This window comes from Manis javanica, chromosome 10, assembly GCF_040802235.1.
Source record: "Manis javanica isolate MJ-LG chromosome 10, MJ_LKY, whole genome shotgun sequence".
Classification (NCBI taxonomy): Eukaryota; Metazoa; Chordata; class Mammalia; order Pholidota; family Manidae; genus Manis; species Manis javanica.
Genome location: NC_133165.1, coordinates 107,551,275 through 107,571,685, shown reverse-complemented (window position 1 = coordinate 107,571,685; position 20,411 = coordinate 107,551,275).

Sequence of the window (20,411 nt, the reverse complement as noted above, 5' to 3'; positions counted from 1 at the left end):
TCTGAGGAGGAGGGCGGGGAGGGGAAGAGCCAGAGGAGACACTCCCACTCCCGTCCTCCACTTCCTTGTCTTGGAAGGGACACCTCACACTCTCACATGTCATTCATGAGAGCTCGGCAAGGTGCCCACCTAGATGCCGAGGGGCTGGGAGATGGAGTTGTGAGCCCAGGAAGAAGATGTAAGTTTGGTGAGTATCAGACCAGCCTGGGACATAGACCCCAGCAATCTTTTGTGTTCCACTGATAGGTCTCATTCAGTAGGAGAGATGTGCACAGGTACAGAGGAGGCACACGGGAGATAAGAGTAAGCTCTGCCCAGGCAGGCAGAGGGCTTCCTGGACGAGGTGCTACTGAACCTGGTCTGCAGAAAAAGCTAGAGATAAAGACTAAGACTATCAAGTCCCATGACTGATGGGCTCTAGTCTTCCTTGCCTTTGAACAATACCCTTTGTGTATCTCTCCCAACCTGTATTTGTTAAGGGAGAGGCTGGAGTATATAGCAGGGGCCTTGACAGGGACAGAGGAGGCACAGTAAAGGGGAGTTTAGAGTGTGTGTGGCTGGGCCTGGAGATGAACCTCCTGATGGGGCTCAGGCTGGCCTGGAGGCTAGGGCAGAAGAAGGAGGCTGACGGGGAGCTTGATGGGCTTCAGCCTGTGCCTGCTGCTTTTCAGGAATGGAAGGGAGGGCTCTCCGCAGACTGGGGGCAGATGTGAGCAGAGCAGTTGCCAGCTGGGCCAGCTAGTCCCAAGCCGGCCTCCCCCGTGGCTCGGCCCCCGAGCCTCTCGGCTCAGTGTGGCCTGAGCAACTTCCATCTCTCCAGACCTGGAAGTCCTCTAACCTCCAGAAAACACCTGTGCATCAGGGATTTAGAAGAGAAACACACCCATTCTTTGCCAAGAATCAGCTGTCCATCTTGTTCCCTACAGGGTAGAGTTTGAACTTAACCCCATATTGAAGGCCCTTCACAAGCTGGTCACTCCTGCCCAGTTCAAGTTCCCCCACACTGAGCTCTGCCCAAGCTCTGGTTATCCTGGACAACTTGCCTTTCCTCAAATATGTAAGGTATTTTCAGTGGCTTTGCTCAACCCAGAAGGCCCTTCTCCTAGGCCAGTGGCTGCTCCCTCTTTCAGACCCAATGGTCCCCTTCTGAATGGAGCCATGACCTAGTCCCTAGGTATCCTGGTCTTGCCTTCCCTTGAGCCTCTCAGAACCTTCTGACACTTTTCTGTCACCAGTCTATGTCTTCTACTGGTCTGTGAGCTCCAAGACAGTGGACACTGGGTCTTGCACAAAGCAGAGGAGAGGAACTGATGCGTGGCAGGTGATCAGTGAATATCACACAGTGCGCCGTGGATCTCACTGTGGCTCCTTCCCCATGCATTTCACTCTTGCATCTCCTTGCCTTTGCCCAAGGATTGGCTTTTCTATGGCTGCTGTAAACAAACTACCACAAACTTGGTGGCTTGAAACAACATAAATTTATTATGTTACATTTCTGTAGCCTGTAAGTCAGAAACTTGGCTCACTGAGCTACAGTCTAGGGTCAGGAGGACTGGTTTCCTTTCTGGGGGCCCCAGGGAAGAATCCACTTCCTTACCCTTGCCAGCTTCTGGAGGCTGTCACATTCCTGGATGCCTTCCTCCATGTTCAAAACCAGCAGTGTTGAATCTCTGATAATTCTCGTGTGGTCACCTCTCTCTCTGACCACAGCCATGAAAGATTCTCCAATTTTCAGGAACCATGTGATTAGATTGGGCCCACTTGGCTAATCCAGGCTAATGCATCTCCAAGGCTCTTGACCTTGGTGACATCTGCCAAGTCCCTTTTGCCATGTAAGGTGGCATTTCACAGGTTCCATTGTTCAGACATGGACATCTTGGGGGGTAGCATCATTTTGTACCCCCCACACATGCAGTTCCTTCTACCTGGAATTTCCTGCCTTCTCTTTGTCTGCCTGGCTAACTTCTACAGACTCAATCAAACTTTTCCAGACTCAATCAAATATCCCTACCCCCTCCCCTCCAAGAAACTTCCCCTGGACGCCCTGGGTGCTGGGAGTTGGTTATTTCCTGCTCACGCTTCTATGAGGCTGCCTGTATCCTACCGTAATTAGTAGTGTCTATGCCGCCATCCCCACGAACTGTACCACAAACAAGGTCTTTGGGGTTTTGGTCCCTGACTTTGTCTCTGTATTCTTTTTTTTTTTTTCTTCAATTACCCTCATTTTTTTTTTTTTTTTTTGAGAGGGCATCTCTCATATTTATTGATCAAATGGTTGTTAACAACAATAAAATTCAGTATAGGGGGGTCAACGCTCAATGTACAATCATTAATCCATCTCAAGCCTAATTCTCGTCAGTCTCCAATCTTCTGAAGCATAACGAACAAGTTCTTACATGGTGAACGAATTCTTACATAGTGAATAAATTCTTACATGGTGAATAGTACAAGGGTAGTCATCACAGAAACTTTCGGTTTTGATCATGCATTATGACCTATAAACAATCAGGTCAAATATGAATATTCGTTTGATTTTTGTACTTGATTTATATGTTGATCCCACATTTCTCCTATTATTATTATTATTTTTATTTTTAATAAAATGCTGAAGTGGTAGGTAGATGCAAGATAAAGGTAGAAAACATAGTTTGGTGCTGTAAGAGGGCAAATGTAGATGATCAGATGATCAGGTGTGTGCCTATGGACTAAGTTTTAATCCAGGCTAGACAAGGGCAGCAAGACATCCACGGATGCAGAAGATTTCTCTCAAAGCAGGGGGGGTGAGGTTCTGAGCCTCACCTCTGTTGATCCCCAAATTCTCACCTGATGGCCCCCCTGCGACTGTGCCTGTCTTAGGTTGTTCCTCCCTTGAGGAATCTTACCCGTCTCTGGCTAACCAGTCATCTTCCGGGGCCATACAGGGAAATGTAAAGTTGGTAAGTGAGAGAGAAGCCATATTGTTTGCAAAGGTTAGCTTTTTACTTCTTTGCAGATTTATGCCCTGTGGCTTCTATGCCCAGCACTTGTCTCGAGGTATCTTTACCACCTGGAGGAATTATGATACTCGGTAAATTCGATATGAAGCACGAATTCTATTTAAGGGTTGTAATTAGGAAGGAAGAAGAAAAGCTATAGATGTAGCATATGAGGGAAACTTGGGAGGATTGATTATTTCTTTGACATATCTTCTTGTATAGTACCTTAAGTATGTATAGGTTTTAAACTACTAACTAATTTGCACACACATATTAACATAATAGGAATATGGTGACATAAACAAAGCAAATCTATAATTACCATCCATCTCCAGTGAAGCCAAGAAAACCATTTAGGCACCCTAGGCATTTGTGAAAATTTATCTATGATATGATGGATATTGTCCAACTGTACTTGAACCATCAGACAAATTAAAGCAGCCCATTTCTGGATCTGTTTACATCCCATATGTTCTTTTAACCGTAGATAGTCTATAGTCATGAGATTTTGGAGTGCTACAACTTGCACCCCTCCCAACTCCTGGTTGAGTTCCAACAGTACAGATCCGGTGAAATTCGTTGTCTCACTGTATGCACATGCCAGCCTAGACATCTCCCTCCTCATTCCTATGGCAAGTCCAGGAGACGGTGGGCTGGATGCGTCCACAACCGCAGCATCGTCCGGATACCTGTGGAGGCTTTTTGATGATCATCCCCTGGCACAAGTCCTCCAGAGAGTGCTGATGCCGGAAGCTCCTCCTCATATCGTATCTTAGTTCATTTTCTGGGTATCCAAGCTAGGCCTTGATCTTCTGCATAGAAACAAACAGACCCTTTGCCCACACTTTGACATGCCCTCTATACCACTGTGCAGAACTCATTGGAGGTCAGCACACAGTAACTGCTTTTTTGTGTTTTTTTTTTTAAATTAAGAGAAAGGAATATTATCAGAAAAGAGTACCTCCATAGCTGATCATCTGACACCCTTTAAGTGATCAACATTAAGGATATTTAAAGCATGCGTTGATCTTTGATTTACCAATAGTTTTATCCTGTTAAGGAGTAATCCCCCTTTTCTTTCTTTCTTTCTTTCTTTTTTTTTTTTTTAAATTTTTAATCTACACTTACATGAAGAATACTATGTTTACTATGCTCTCCCCTATATCAGGTCCCCCCTAACAACCACATTACGGTTACTGTCCATCAGCTTAGCAAAATGTTGTAGAGTCACTACTTGTCCTCTCTGTGTTGTGCAGCCCACCCTCCCCTTGCTCCCTCCCCCCCATGCATGCTAATCTTAATATCCCCCTTCTTCTTCCCCCCACTTATCCCTCCCTGCCCAGCCCACCCATCCTCCCCAGTTCCTTTCCCTTTGGTACCTGTTAGTCCATTTTTGGGTTCTGTAATTCCACTGCTGTTTTGTTCCTTCAGTTTTTCCTTTGTTCCTATACTCCTCAGATGAGTGACATCATTTGGTATTTCTCTTTCTCCGCTTGGCTTATTTCACTGAGCATAATACTCTCCAGCTCCATCCATGTTGCTGCAAATGGCTGGATTTTTCCACTTCTTATGGCTGAGTAGTATTCCATTGTGTATATGTACCACATCTTCTTTATCCATTCATCTACCGATGGACATTTAGGTTGCTTCCAATTCTTGGCTATTGTAAATAGTGCTGCGATAAACATAGGAGTGCATCTGTCTTTCTCAAACTTGATTGCTGCGTTCTTAGGGTAAATTCCTAGGAGTGGAATTCCTGGGTCAAATGGTAGGTCTGTTTTGAGCATTTTGATGCACCTCCATACTGCTTTCCACAATGGTTGAACTAATTTACATTCCCACCAGCAGTGTAGGAGGGTTCCCCTTTCTCCACAGCCTCGCCAACATTTGTTGTTGTTTGTCTTTTGGATGGCAGCCATCCTTACTGGTGTGAGGTGATACCTCATTGTAGTTTTAATTTGCATTTCTCTGATAATTAGCGATGTGGAGCATCTTTTCATGTGTCTCTTGGCCATCTGTATTTCTTTTTTGGAGAACTGTCTGTTCAGTTCCTCTGCCCATTTTTTAATTGGGTTATTTGTTTTTTGTTTGTTGAGGCGTGTGAGCTCTTTATATATTCTGGACGTCAAGCCTTTATCGGATCTGTCATTTTCAAATATATTCTCCCATACTGTAGGGTTCCTTTTTGTTCTATTGATGGTGTCTTTCGCTATACAGAAGCTTTTCAGCTTAATGTAGTCCCACTTGCTCATTTTTGCTGTTGTTTTCCTTGCCCGGGGAGATATGTTCAAGAAGAGATCACTCATGTTTATGTCTAAGAGGTTTTTGCCTATGTTTTTTTCCAAGAGTTTAATGGTTTCATGACTTACATTCAGGTCTTTGATCCATTTTGAGTTTACCTTTGTATATGGGGTTAGACAATGGTCCAGTTTCATTCTCCTGTATGTAGCTGTCCAGTTTTGCCAGCACCATCTGTTGAAGAGACTGTCATTTTGCCATTGTATGTCCATGGCTCCTTTATCAAATATTAATTGACCATATATGTTTGGGTTAATTTCTGGGGTTTCTAATCTGTTCCACTGGTCTGTGGCTCTGTTCTTGTGCCAGTACCAAATTGTCTTGATTACTATGGCTTTGTAGTAGAGCTTGAAGTTGGGGAGTGAGATCCCCCCTACTTTATTCTTCTTTTTCAGGATTGCTTTGGCTATTCGGGGTCTTTGGTGTTTCCATATGAATTTTTGAATTATTTGTTCCAATTCATTGAAGAATGTTGCTGGTAATTTGAGAGGGATTGCATCAAATCTGTATATTGCTTTGGGCAGGATGGCCATTTTGACGATATTAATTCTTCCTAGCCATGAGCATGGGATGAGTTTCCATTTATTAGTGTCCCCTTTAATTTCTCTTAAGAGTGACTTGTAGTTTTCAGAGTATAAGTCTTTCACTTCTTTGGTTAGGTTTATTCCTAGGTATTTTATTCTTTTTGATGCAACGGTGAATGGAATTGTTTTCCTGATTTCTCTTTCTATTGATTCGTTGTTAGTGTATAGGAAAGCTACAGATTTCTGTGTGTTAATTTTGTATCCTGCAACTTTGCTGTATTCCGATATCAGTTCTAGTAGTTTTGGAGTGGAGTCTTTAGGGTTTTTTATGTACAGTATCATATCATCTGCAAATAGTGACAGTTTAACTTCTTCTTTCCCAATCTGGATTCCTTGTATTTCTTTGTTTTGTCTGATTGCCATGGCTAGGACCTCCAGTACTATGTTAAATAACAGTGGGGAGAGTGGGCATCCCTGTCTGGTTCCCGATCTCAGTGGAAATGCTTTCAGCTTCTCGCTGTTCAGTATAATGCTGGCTGTGGGTTTATCATATATGGCCTTTATTATGTTGAGGTACTTGCCCTCTATTCCCATTTTGCTGAGAGTTTTTATCATGAATGGATGTTGAATTTTGTCAAATGCTTTTTCAGCATCTATGGAGATGATCATGTGGTTTTTGTCTTTCTTTTTGTTGATGTGGTGGATGATGTTGATGGATTTTCGAATGTTGTACCATCCTTGCATCCCTGGGATGAACCCCACTTGGTCATGGTGTATGATCCTTTTGATATACTGTTGAATTCTGTTTGCTAATATTTTATTGAGTATTTTTGCATCTACATTCATCAGGGATATTGGTCTGTAATTTTCTTTTTTGGTGGGGTCTTTGCCTGGTTTTGGTATTAGGGTGATGTTGGCTTCATAGAATGAGTTTGGGAGTATTCCCTCTTCTTCTATTTTGTGGAACACTTTAAGGAGAATGGGTATTATGTCTTCTCTGTGTGTCTGATAAAATTCCGAGGTAAATCCGTCCGGCCCCGGGGTTTTGTTCTTGGGTAGTTTTTTGATTACTGTTTCAATTTCTTTGCTTGTAATTGGTTTGTTTAACTTTTGTGTTTCTTCCTTGGTCAGTCTTGGGAGGTTGTATTTTTCTAGGAAGTTGTCCATTTCTTCTAGGTTTTCCAGCTTGTTGGCATATAGGTTTTCATAGTAGTCTTTAATAATTCTTTGTATTTCTGTGGAGTCTGTCGTGATTTTTCCATTTTCATTTCTGATTATGTTGATTTGTGTTGACTCTCTTTTTCTCTTAATAAGTTGGGCTAAAGGCTTATCTATTTTGTTTATTTTCTCAAAGAACCAGCTCTTGGTTTCGTTGATTTTTGCTATTGTTTTATTCTTCTCAATTTTGTTTATTTCTTCTCTGATCTTTATTATGGCCCTCCTTCTGCTGACTTTAGGCCTCATTTGTTCTTCTTTTTCCAGTTTTAATAATTGTGATGTTAGACTATTCATTTGGGATTGTTCTTCCTTCTTCAAGTGTGCCTGGATTGCTATATACTTTCCTCTTAAGACTGCTTTCGCTGCATCCCACAGAAGTTGGGGCTTAGTGTTGTTGTTGTCATTTGTTTCTATATATTCCTTGATCTCTATTTTGATTTGTTCATTGATCCATTGATTATTTAGTAGCATGTTGTTAAGCCTCCATGTGTTTGTGAGCCTTTTTGTTTTCTTTGTAGAATTCATTTCTACTTTCATACCTTTGTGGTCTGAAAAATTGGTTGGTAGAATTTCAATATTTTGGAATTTACTGAGGCTCTTTTTGTGAGCTAGTATGTGGTCTATTCTGGAGAATGTTCCATGTGCACTTGAGAAGAATGTATATCCTGTTGCTTTTGGATGCAGAGTTCTATAGATGTCTATTAGGTCCATCTGTTCTAGTGTGTTGTTCAGTGCCTGTGTGTCTTTACTTATTTTCTGCCCGGTGGATCTATCCTTCGGTGTGAGTGGTGTGTTGAAGTCTCCTACAATGAATGCATTGCAGTCTGTTTCCCTCTTTAGTTCTGTTAGTATTTGCTTCACATATGCTGGTGCTCCTGCATTGGGTGCATATATATTTAGAATGGTTATATCCTCTTGTTGGACTGAGCCCTTTATCATTATGTAGTGGCCTTCTTTATCTCTTGTTACTTTCTTTGTTTTGAAGTCTATTTTGTCTGATATTAGTACTGCAACCCCTGCTTTCTTCTCACTGTTGTTTGCCTGAAATATGTTTTTCCATCCCTTGACTTTTAGTCTATGCTTATCTTTGGGTTTAAGGTGAGTTTCTTGTAAGCAGCATATAGATGGGTCTTGCTTTTTTATCCATTCTGTTACTCTATGTCTTTTGATTGGTGCATTAAGTCCATTTACATTTAGGGTGACTATTGAGAGATATGTACTTATTGCCATTTCAGGCTTTAGATTCGTGGTTACCAAAGGTTCAAGGTTAGCTTCTTTAGTATCTTACTGCCTAACTTAGCTCGCTTATTGAGCTGTTATATACACTGTCTGGAGATTCTTTTCTTCTCTCCCTTCTTATTCCTCCTCCTCCATTCTTCATATGTTGTGTGTTTTGTTCTGTGCTCTTTTTAGGGGTGCTCCCATCTAGAGCAGTCCCTGTAGGATGCCCTGTAGAGGTGGTTTGTGGGAAGCAAATTCCCTCAGCTTTTGCTTGTCTGGGAATTGTTTGATCCCACCATCATATTTAAATGATAGTCGTGCTGGATACAGTATCCTTGGTTCAAGGCCCTTCTGTTTCATTGCATTAAGTATATCATGCCATTCTCTTCTGGCCTGTAGGGTTTCTGTTGAGAAGTCTGATGTTAGCCTGATTGGTTTTCCTTTATAGGTGACCTTTTTCTCTCTAGCTGCCTTTAAAACTCTTTCCTTGTCCTTGATCCTTGCCATTTTAATTATTATGTGTCTTGGTGTTGTCCTCCTTGGATCCTTTCTGTTGGGGGTTCTGTATAATTCCATGGTCTGTTCGATTATTTCCTCCCCCAGTTTGGGGAAGTTTTCAGCAATTATTTCTTCAAAGACACTTTCTATCCCTTTTCCTCTTTCTTCCTCTTCTGGTATCCCTATAATACGAATGTTTTTCCTTTTGTATTGGTCACATATTTCTCTTAGTGTTGTTTCATTCCTGGAGATCCTTTTATCTCTCTCTATGTCAGCTTCTATACGTTCCTGTTCTCTGGCTTCTATTCCTTCAATGGCCTCTTGCATCTTATCCATTCTGCTTATAAATCCTTCCAGGGATTGTTTCACTTCTGTGATCTCTTTCCTGACATCTGTGATCTCCTTCCGGACTTCATCCCACTGCTCTTGCATTTTTCTCTGCATCTCATCCCATTGCTCTTGCATTTTTCTCTGCATCTCTGTCAGCATGTTCATGATTTTTATTTTGAATTCTTTTTCAGGAGGACTAGTTAGGTCTATCTCCTTCTCAGGTGTTGTCTCTGTGATCTTTGTCTGCCTGTAGTTTTGCCTTTTCATGGTGATAGAGATAGTTTGCAGAGGTGGTACAAGTGACCGCTGGAAGAGCTTCCCTTCTTGTTGGTTTGTAGCCTTTTCCTGGGAGAATAGCGACCTCTAGTTGCTTGTGCTGAGCAGCTGTGCGCAGACAGGGCTTCTGCTTCCTGCCCAGTTGCTTTGGGGTTTATCTCCGCTGTTGCTGTGGGCTTGGCCTGGCTGGGGCTGTTCCTCCGAAATGGTGGAGCCCCATTGGAGGGGGAGCGGCCAGGAGGCTATTTATCTCCGTAAGGGGCCTCTGTGCTCCCTGCTGCCCAGGGGGTTAGAGTGCCCAGAGATCCCCAGATTCCCTGCCTCTGGTCTAAGTGACCTGTCCTGCCCCTTTAAGACTTCCAAAAAGCACTCTCCAAACCAAAACAACAACAGCAACAATGAGAGAGGGAACAGAAAGATAGAAAAAAAAAAAAAAAAAAAGGAAAAAACAAGCGATTTTTTTTTTTTTTTTTTTTTTGTCCTCAGGTGCCGGTCCCAGGCACCCGCTCACTGGTCCTGCTGCCCTGTCTCCCTAGCACCAGGGTCCCTGTCTTTTCAAGGCTTCCAAAAAGCACCCACCCACCGGTCCCGCAGGGAAGGAACGCTCGATATTCTTTGTCCTCAGGCACTGGTCCCAGGCACCCGCTCACCAGTCCCACCGCCCTGCCTCCCTAGCACCGGGGTCCCTGTCCCTTCAAGGCTTCCAAAAAGCACTCGCCAAAAAGAGAGAAAAAAAGGGGAAAAACGCGCGATTTCCTCCGTCCTCAGGTGCCGGTCTCAGGCACCCACCGGGCGGGATATTCTTTGTCCTCAGGTGCCGGTCCCAGGCACCCGCTCACCAGTCCCGCCGCCCTGCCTCCCTAGCACCGGGGTCCCTGTCCCTTTTAGGCTTCCAAAAAGCACTCGCAGAAAAGAGAAAAAAAAAAGGGGAAAAACGCGCGATTTCCTCTGTCCTCAAGTGCCGGTCTCAGGCACCCGCCCACTGGTCCCGCAGGGAAAAACGTGGGATATTCTTTGTCCTCAGGCGCCGGTCCCAGGCACCCGCTCACCAGTCCCGCCACCCTGCCTCCCTAGCACTGGGGTCCCCGTCCCTTCAAGGCTTCCAAAAAGCGCTCGCCAAAAAGAGAAAAAAAAAAAAAAAAGGGGAAAAACGCGCGACCTCCTCCGTCCTCAGGCACCGGTCTCAGGCACCTGCCCGCCGGTCCCGCAGGGAGAAACGCGGGATATTCTTTGTCCTCAGGCGCCGGTCCCAGGCACCTGCTCACCGGTCCCGCCACCCTGCCTCCCCAGCAACGGGGGCCCGTCCCTCTAAGGCTTCCAAAAAGCGCTCGCCAAAAAAAAAAAAAAAAAACCGCTCCGGTTTCTCTCCACCCGCCGGGAGCCGGGGGAGGGGCGCTCGGGTCCCGCCGGGCCGGGGCTTGTATCTTACCCCCTTCGCAAGGCGCTGGTTCCTTGTAGGTGTGGATGTGGTCTGGATGTTGTCCTGTGTCCTGTGGACTCTATTTTAGGAAGATTTTTCTTTGTTATATTTTCATAGCTCTATGTGTTTTTGGGAGGAGATTTCCACTGCTCTACTCACGCCGCCATCCTGGCTCCGCCCCTGTCTCTGTATTCTTAAAACCTATTATAATGTTGGACATAAAAGTGCTCTTAAGTGTTTGTAGAATGAATGACTAATAATTTTTTCTTTATGCAGTTTTATTTGGAGAGAGTGAAACTCAGGGCTTATATAATTTAAAATCAATCTGATTTCAGCCTAGATGTTCCTGTAGGATCCCAAGTTTTATCCAAAGGTCGTTTATATCTTAAACTTTTTTTCTTGATTAAACTCTTCGCTGCTAACATTCTAGTTCGTGTTCTTTTCCATGCCTATGTTTATGTATTCCAAGATTACATTTTTACCTATGTTTTGTGTCTTATATTTTCACTTAACATACTGTGAGCAATTCTTCAGGCCATTAAATATTTTTGGAAAACATGATTTCTCAACATGCCTGTATTTCATCCTATGAATGTACTGTTATGTGTTCATTACATGTATATTATATGAATGGACATTGCTGTGTTCAACATCTGGGAAGTTTCCAATAGTTATCTATTATAATTAATCTTGTGGTGATTATTCCTATATATGAATCTTTGTTCTTATCTTTAATTATTTCTTTGGGCTAAATTTCTAGGAATAGAATCAAACTGCCAAAAGGCTATGAACTTTTAATGGCTGTTATGTGTTTCAAAGAAGGTTGGACAGATCAATACCTATCAGGGAATATACTGTCTCAACTTTTGACATGTTCTAATGGATGTTTCTTAACAGGAAACAACTTGCTTATGTCATGGGTAAAAAATTGTGTCCAACTATTAATTTTACGTATGTTAGTGAGGGTTTGTATTTTTCTGTTTATTAACCATTTTTTTTTCCTTTTATGGACTGCTCGTTCTTTGCTCATTTCTCCACTAGGAACTAGTGTTTTTTTCTTATCTGTTTGTATGATGTTTTTGAATGTAAGGGCATTAATCACTCTTCTATAATATTTCTGGTAAGTAATTGCTCTCAATTTGTCGTTTAAAATTTCTTTTCAAAAAGGGGCTGGGAGCTGGGATCATTCAGCACTGCCGGTCCAGGTTTTCAGGGGATGACATCAGCTCACATCCTTCCCCAGAGAAGGCAGCCCCCCTGCCAGCCCTCGCTTCTGAATCTTTCATTTTGTCTTCAAAGGGAGTTGAACTTTAAGCGTCTTTCTTAGGCCTCTGGGAGCAAAACCATTTTGAAGGCTTGAAATTGCTCATCTCCCCCATTTCTTTTGCTCTGCTGTTCCTCACAAATAACCCCTGGCAGTTACTAAGCATTTTTTTTGGTGTCACTTTACACTTTGAGTGCTTCATGATCCTTTAGGGTTCATCAGGGAAAGCAGAATCTCTGCCTCCTTCTCTTGTTTCTTTTGGAAATTCTGAGCCGAAGGCGTCTTTCTAACAGAACTCTCAGGAGGGGACTGGGTCCTGGGCAGCGTCAAACCCTGGTGTAGATCCAGCCACTTCAATATGGGAAGCAAGGGCCCAGGTTGGGCATGGGAGTCACTCGGGGCCTTGCGGGTATGTGGTGATGGGCATATGCGCTGAGGACGGGAAGGAACAGACAGCCCCTGTGCTGCAGAGTGAATGTTTGTGTGCCTCCTCCCCAAATCCACGTTGAAGTCCTAGCCCCCAGCTTGGTTTTAGGACACAGGGCCTCTGGGAGGCGAATGGGTCATGAAGGTGGAGCCCTCGTGAATGGGATCTGTGACCTTTTTAAAGAGACCCCAGAGAGCCCCCTCACCCCTTCTTGCACACAGTGAGAAGACGGCCCTCTGAACCAGGCACCTGGCCCTCCGCGACACCGAATCTGCTGGCACCTTGATCTTGGATTTCCCAGCATTTGGACAGTGAGGAATGCATTTCTGTTGTTTATAAGCCAGTCAGTCCGTGGTATTTTTGTTACAGCAGCCTGAATGGACTGAGACAGCCTTCTCCGGAAAGGCAGTAGGCTAAGGGGTGTCACACGCAGGAGCCCATGAGAGGCACATACTCACCCAGGTGGCATGTTGTGGCCACAGCTCTACTGGAGCAGGACCCTCCCCCTCCTTGGGTCTCGGTACCCTCCTGTAGAAACTGAAGTTTTCCAAAGGGTTCAGGGGCTCCTCTCAGGTCTGCTAGCCTGAGGTGTCTGTTTGCCCTTGTAACAGTATCATTGGCTTGAGAATTTGACCCATTTGGGTTCAAGTCCTGCCCCTGCCAATTACTAGCTCAGTGAACAAACTTGACAGGATTAAGGGGGGTCTGCAGGCCTGTCACTAAGTGAGGCCTAGGCCAGCTTGCTGTCTGAGCTGAGTACCCAGTACTGGCCTGCCTCCCGGGCATCTTCACAGTGGCCACCTTGCACACTTGCTGCTACCCTGTGCAGGCTGCCCTGGCCTTGGCTTGTGCCTGATTCCCTGCATGTACTGCAGTGGCCTGCAGGGTCTGGATCCACTCCTGACTCCCAGCCCAGATCTGGGGTTCTGAAACCCTGCCTATTCACAGCAAGCTCCTCTGAGTCTAGGCTCTCTCGAGTCCTCAGTCACTGCTCAGTGCCTTTCAGCCTGGTTGGGCCTCCCGGGCACCGAGCAGCCCCGTGAGGTCCCATCTGCTGACCACCCCCCCTGACATCTTAGGCCCCTATTGGCTGTGCCTGCTGCCCAGGCCTCGTTCCTCAGCCCAAACTTGGTGGCTCCCTTCCAATAGGACAGGTGGCCCTGGCCTGCCTGCTGGCTGCACCCTTTGCCGATGCCACCCCAGGGGTGAACCTCACGGCTCTGCTGACCCCCCCAGCCTGACATTGGGCCGGTCCTCATCCCCACGGGCCTTCCGTGAAGCCTCGGCCTTGGAGGTAAGCCTTCTGTGGAATAGTACTATTTTATTTTTATCAGGGTGTTTTAACACCTTTTTCTGCTTCACTGGTCTTGCCTGAAAAGCCTGGGCTTTTTGAGGTTTGCACGGGTCCTTCACGTGATGGTATGACTCATTCACTGGTCTTTCACTCGCTCACTGTCTCACTTTCTCCCGGTGTCTCTGGGTGTGAGGGTAGGGAGGTGGCTTGCCCCAGAGCAGAGTCAGGTGCCAGGCAGCTCTGGAGGTGGTGTGGACTTGGGTGAGGGTGCTGGGTGGGGGAAAGGGGAGGTGGACCTGAGGCAAGCCTCCTGGCTCCACAGGCAATCTGAGGGTCCAGAGGGGCTAGAGTCCTCCCTGGGAGTGCCTGGGGGTTCCTCTGGCGAAGCTGGAGCTCATGGGAAATCCTGCTCCTTGAGGCCTTGTCTCTACCACTAAAGTCTGAGGACAGCTGGAGTTAGATACTTAGATTTAGATACTCGATTTATGCAAAGCCCTGTAGTGTACACCCACTGATGGGAAATTGAAGGCTAGGACCCGGGAGCTGGTGGGCTGGGGAACCCCAGGCCTAAAGGCTTAAACTCTTTTGTTCCATGACTTTTGCTGCCTCCTGCCACCAAGCCACAGCTAGCTTGAACAGGAGGGGTGCCCAGACACCAAATGGTGGTCACATACGTCTATCACAGGCCTCAGCCTCTGTTTCCCCCCTTTCTATATTCCTAGTTATTTCACAATAATTAGGACTTATGGAACACTGTAGAACAACATTGCATTGGTTACTAATGCACGGTAACGCTGTGTAAGCTGTCTGTCATAGACATGTACCTATGTTTTGATTTTGTGAGCGTATTTCAGATTTGGGGGCTCATGGACAGTACATATACCTCATTTAGGGGTGAGTGCAGACTGTCAGAGCCCACACTCAGGAAGGCGTCCCACTCTTGCTGGGATGATCTGGAGAATCAGGACATGACCTGATTAGTAAGTTTGAAAAACTTGCCTTCTAGTGAGCCTTAACTCAGCCCTGGGCAGGGAGACAGCCCTCTGAGCTGGAAGACAGTATTTAAGGTTTGGAACCAAACACAGCTTTGCATTTATTAGTGTTAATAACTACCCCATGGGTGCCAGCCCCAGGGATGCAGGCACACACCACTGACTCAGAATCAGTACCAAAGCCTTCCAGCAGGAGCGCTTATCCTCGGGGGCTTCATGTCATCATTGCTTCCCAGAGCAGAGTGCTCCCAGCTCACTGTGGCCCCACATGGGCCTCTCACCCCACAGCATTGCAGGCACCCTGGGTTCCAGTATAGGGGGCCCATTTTCATAGATTTTCCCATAGTCACCAAATGCAAAAAATTAAAGGTCTGTGAACAGTTTGTTCCTTGGACTGCCTGGTAGCTGATAAGTGGAATGCTTCTGTGGCCAGCCAAGATGCTTTCCCCAGGAGTATGGGTTTGGGAACAGGGTCCTTCATTGGCTTGGAGATATAGGGAGCTGGGAGCCCAGAGTATGGGTTCTATTATATTAATCTTTAATAGCCTGTGCCAGCTTCCAGACTGGCTTGGAACCAGTATCTAGCACTTAGTAGGTGCTCAAACATTTGCTGGCTGTATTGCTACTTAATTAATGAAATGCAATTCATTTCATTAATTAATTTAATGAATCAGGCTGTTCAGGCCTGGCTGGAGAAGAGTGTACTGCCTTCTACTACAGGAGACTGTTTCCCAGGCTCTCATTTCTCATTCTCGATAACGCCATTGCCAGTGAATCACCCAGGCCTTCCGCCTTTTAAGTCCCCAGGTTACCTTATTCAGTACAGCTGGCTTCCATGATGTACTCTCTAACTTCAGTGTGTTTTTTTCTGTAAAAGAGGTATAAACAACACTGGCATCATAGGGATGACTCACAGGGTGACACCAGGAGCCCAGGGGCAGAGCCAATGGTCACGAGGAATTCCGACTGCATTGTGGAGTTCCAGCTGAGTACTAATCAAGGTAGTGGCAAGCGCTTGACTATTTCAGACCTGTTGTGGGTTAGTGACTCCTGTGTTCTCCCTGCTTTGTGGCCAGAGGGTCTATCACACTTGGGTGACTTATGCTGAGTGTTTGGGGACAGATAACAATGTCCTTTAGCTCTCAGGTCTTCCCTCCCCTGCACCCAGTCCTGATTTAGGCGCCAACATCCTAGCTTTCTAGCTACTGCTCTAAAGGGATGAGACTTTTATGGGATATTGAGAGAATTAAGTGCATTTTGATTGTGGGAGAGATGAAAACACATTGAGACCAGAGAGTGGGCCTCGGCGGCTTTGAAGAGGTGTATTCACAAACCCTTTGGTACTCCTCCCCTCAAAACGTGGAGCCCAGTTCCCCTCCCCTTTCATGTGGGTTACATTAGTGACTTGCTTCTAATGTATTGACTGTAGCAGAAATGTTGCCATGTGACTTCTGAGACTAGGTCACAAGAGGCACTGTAGCTTCCACCTTGGTCTCTGGGAAGCTGCTGCCATGTTGTGAGGACACTCGTGGCCCTGTGGAGAGGTCCACATGCTGAGGAGCTGGGGAGACATCGTGGAAGCAGACCTTCCAGCCCCAGCCCAGCCTTCAGATGAATGGGGCTTTGGCCAACGTCTTAACTGCAGCCTTATGAGGGAGTCTGAGCTGAACTGCTTCCATGTTCTTGATCCACAGAAAGTACGAGGTAATAACTGTGTGTTGTTTTAAGCTACTAGGCTTTAGAGTGACTTGTTATGCAGTATTAGGTAAGGAAAACATAGGGTTGTTGTGTTAGTAATGCAATAGTGGGTGCAGAGGGCTTTGCAAATTGAAAAGGGCTTTACAGATGTGAGGAGGAGGAGTTTCATGCCTTAGGCCTCAGGAGTTTGGCTGGCTTTCTTTTCTCTTACCATCTTGTGGTAGACTATTTGCAAAAATTATGCTGGTCCCTATGTTTGTAGCCCTTCGCAAAGTGACTTTGAAGCAGCTGTCAACAGAAGAAGGTGTCTGTTTGTCCATCCCTTCGATCTGGGGTTGTGTTGTGAGCAGGTCAGTTTCAGACCCAGAGGCCTGGCCTGCTTCTGCTTATTCTCTTGGAACCCTGCCACAGCAATGGGAATAAGCCTGAGCCAGCCCGCTGAAGGCTAAGAGACAAGTGGCCCAGCTGTCCTTTTATCCCAGCTGATATTCAGCTAACCTTCAGAATCTGCACCATCTAGCTGGCCTAGCTGACAGACATGTGGTGAAGCCCAGCTGGGATCAGAAGTACTGTCTGGTTGAGCTCAGCCTAAATTGTCAATCCACAAGACTCATGAGCTAAACAAATGAGTCACTAAGTTTTGGACTGGTTTGTTCTGCAGCAATAGCTGACTGATATACTTCTTCCCAAGACAAGCATATGCATTTTACTTGTGCTTATGAACATGTAAAACAGAGTATAAATCCCACCTCTTACTTTACTCCCCAACTTAATCCCATTCCTCATAGCTTTGTGTGTATTTTTCAAACATCATCTATCTGTCTATCTATCATGTATCTGTTCATCCATTCATCTATCCATTCATGTTTCTATCTTTCTTTGTAAAACTGGTTGCTTTGCTCATAAGGATATTCCCTACTGGTTCTGTTCAGTTCCACTCAGATTAGAGGGTATAAGGACCCTGTCCTCACCCAATAAGTCCAAGCCATCCACCCTCAGGGTTCATGGATGGCGCCGGGTCACTGGGGTCCATACAGGGAACAGCTCATCTTTTGAGCACTTCCACGCCAAGGCCATGAAGCAGAAATCCTTCTCCATTCCCCTTGGAGGATTCTGCCTGTCTGAGCTGCCCTTCCTCCTGCCCTTCACCAACCCCAGCTCTCCCCTGTCACTCAAACCTCTCAGGCTGTGTCTCATGCTCTGCAGTCATGCTAACAGGCATGGTCTTTAAAATATTTTTGTCTTGTTCCTTCCTAAAGCCAGGCAGAAAGGGAGTGTAGAATACAGAGAATCAACTCAACTAATATTATGAGATCTAATACAGCCACATAATGCATAATTAACCATACATCTTTCTCTCTTTCTCTGCCTGGTAAACTATTCATCCATTAAGACCCAACTTAAGTATCATTTCCTCAGGGGCTTGCAAGTAAGGAGAGTGTATGCTCTCCAGAGTGAGCACTGTTGGCTGGGTGTATGTCCTTTAGACCTTTTTCTCTGTGAGCATAAAGGCACACACACAAACACAAATCACAAAAAATAATTTGAAGATAACTCAGATGGTAGCCTTTGCACTTTTAGTACACAGTGGTGGAAGAATTACATTCGCAGTGATACAAACTCAGCAACTGTCTATAATTATTTCTTATTGAGTATAATTATAACAGCAGCAGCAGCCATTTGCAGAATTGTTTGTATGTTGTGGGGCATTTTACTTATTCAGCTTCCAGAGGGTGATAGGTGTGCATTCTAATTGGGGGATCCTTGCACTCAGTCCACCTTTCCTATGATCTGATGCCTCCGGTTCTGCACCTGCTGCTGTAGAGGAGGGAGGAGGGGGCAACGATCCTTGCTTTCCTGACAAGGTGTATTTAAGTTGGGTCTTGACAGATGAATAGGAGTTTACTAGGCAGAGAAAGAATCATTTTGAATAGAGAAAATAGCATGGGCAAGGATACAGAAGCATAAAAGGGCCTGTGGGCAGGGGATCAAGCTTGGAATAGTAATAGATGATGCTTACTTATCGTAGTTTAATAATAGTTTAATGTGCTGGAGGCTTCCAGATCATGTTTTTACTTTATCTTCACAGAAAGCTTATTATTATTTCCACATTATAGATGAGGAATTGAGGCACAGAGAAATAAACTTATCTAAACTAGTAAAAGGCAGAACCAGGCTCAAACTGAGAGACCTCTGGCTTCAGAGTCCCCTCACTCCTGCCAGCTCTGCTGCTTGCCCCAGAGGTTACTTAACACGCACACAGGGATGGGAGTCCATCTCAGCATGAGCCAGAAGCCTGTTGAGTTTGCCAAGGGGACCTCTTTTCCAGGGGCTCCTTCTATGTATGTTGGGGGATTTCTCTGACTCCAGAGCTCTCCCTTGGGACCAGGATTTGTCTTGGGGTGCTCTGGTCTGAGTCCAGCTCCCAGGCCTTTGGGATTTCCAGTCTAGGGAGGAGTCAGGAGGTATTTGGGGAAGGCTGCAGGAACCCGTGAGCAGGCTGAAAACCAGTTAGGACTGGGGTTACTGCTCAGGAGGCCGTCCAGCGGACAGTGCCACCAGGGGGCCTGCTCCCAACAGGGCCCTCAGCCATCTGGGGAAAGGCCTGGCCCCGCCCACATTCAGGCTTCCCCAGCCGTGGCCCTCCTTCTTGCCTTTGGCCTGAGGCCTGTGTGGTTAAGTGTGTCAGAGACCAAAGGGACCTCACAGGGCCTGAAGATACGACATCCCAGGCCAGGGGATGCATTTTACCTGCCTGCTTGGAGCTATCCCAGACCCCTGGGGGGAGTACAGTCAAGGAACCATTTAGAGGGAGGAGCTGGAGCTAAGAAACCTTCAAGGGATGGTGGAGGTTCCTGAGCCTGGGAACATCGGGAGGCACCATCAGCCCTAGGCCTGGAGTCAGAAGGAGGCAGCTTTCCAGAAACTGGAGAGAGTTGTAACCATAGGAGAAGAACTGGGGCCTGGGGTTGAGGAAGCTGGCCACTGCCACCAACTGCTCAGCAGGGAGTGGGACTAGATGGGCCACCCTCTGACCTCCTGCCTTAGGGTCTCCTGTGAAGCCTCCCACTGGCTGAACCCCACCAGAAGCCAGAAGGCCAGGGAGCCTGTTGTTAGTGACAAGAAGGCCAGCCTCCCACAGCCCAGGGCAGAGCAGATAAGGAAGAGATGAGGATCTCATAGAAGCAGTTAAGTATCCAGCATGCCTCTGGGTCAAGATCACCCTGCTTCTGTTACATGCCTGCAAACACAGGGGGCTCACCACCCTCAAGGATGAGCCTGGAACAGTTCCAACTGGTGTCTGTGAAGTGAGCTGCTTTTACTAAGAAATCAATGCAGCCAAGTGGAATCAGACCCATGAGTTTCATTCCAGACTCTATGGCTTGCTAGGTGCGTGATCTTGAGCAGTTTACTGCAGAGGAGCCTTGAGGTCCTCACCAGTATAATGGGGACCGGGACAACTACATTCAAGAATCCCATGAAGATTAAACGTGATAGTGGTTTATCCTATTCTAAGCCCTGTTCCTAGTGGGTTTCTAAATATATTCACATTTCACTCTCCATCCTTGCGTGATATCCTTGTTATTCTTATTTCACAGATGAAGACGCCCAAAGAGGTGAGCCAATTCGCCTGATGTCCCATACCCCACTAATGAGTGGCAGGGCCGAAGCTCTCACCACTGCACAGGCCAGGCCACTCCCTAGGACACCAGCTTCATAGAAAACCTGAGACTTGAAAGCTCTGAGAATAGTAATTAACATTCTTCAACAATACATCTTAGGTGGATATGAATTAATGACTATGGGGTACCTGCTATGCCCTGGGCCCTGTATGAAGCACTTTCCTTGAAGTGACCTTAGCAGCTGGGATTATCATCTTCACAGATGGGGAAACTGAGGCCCAGAGAAGTTAATATTTCAATCCTACTCATGCAGTAAGTATAATTTTAGGAAATGGCATTGCTAATCTTGGGAA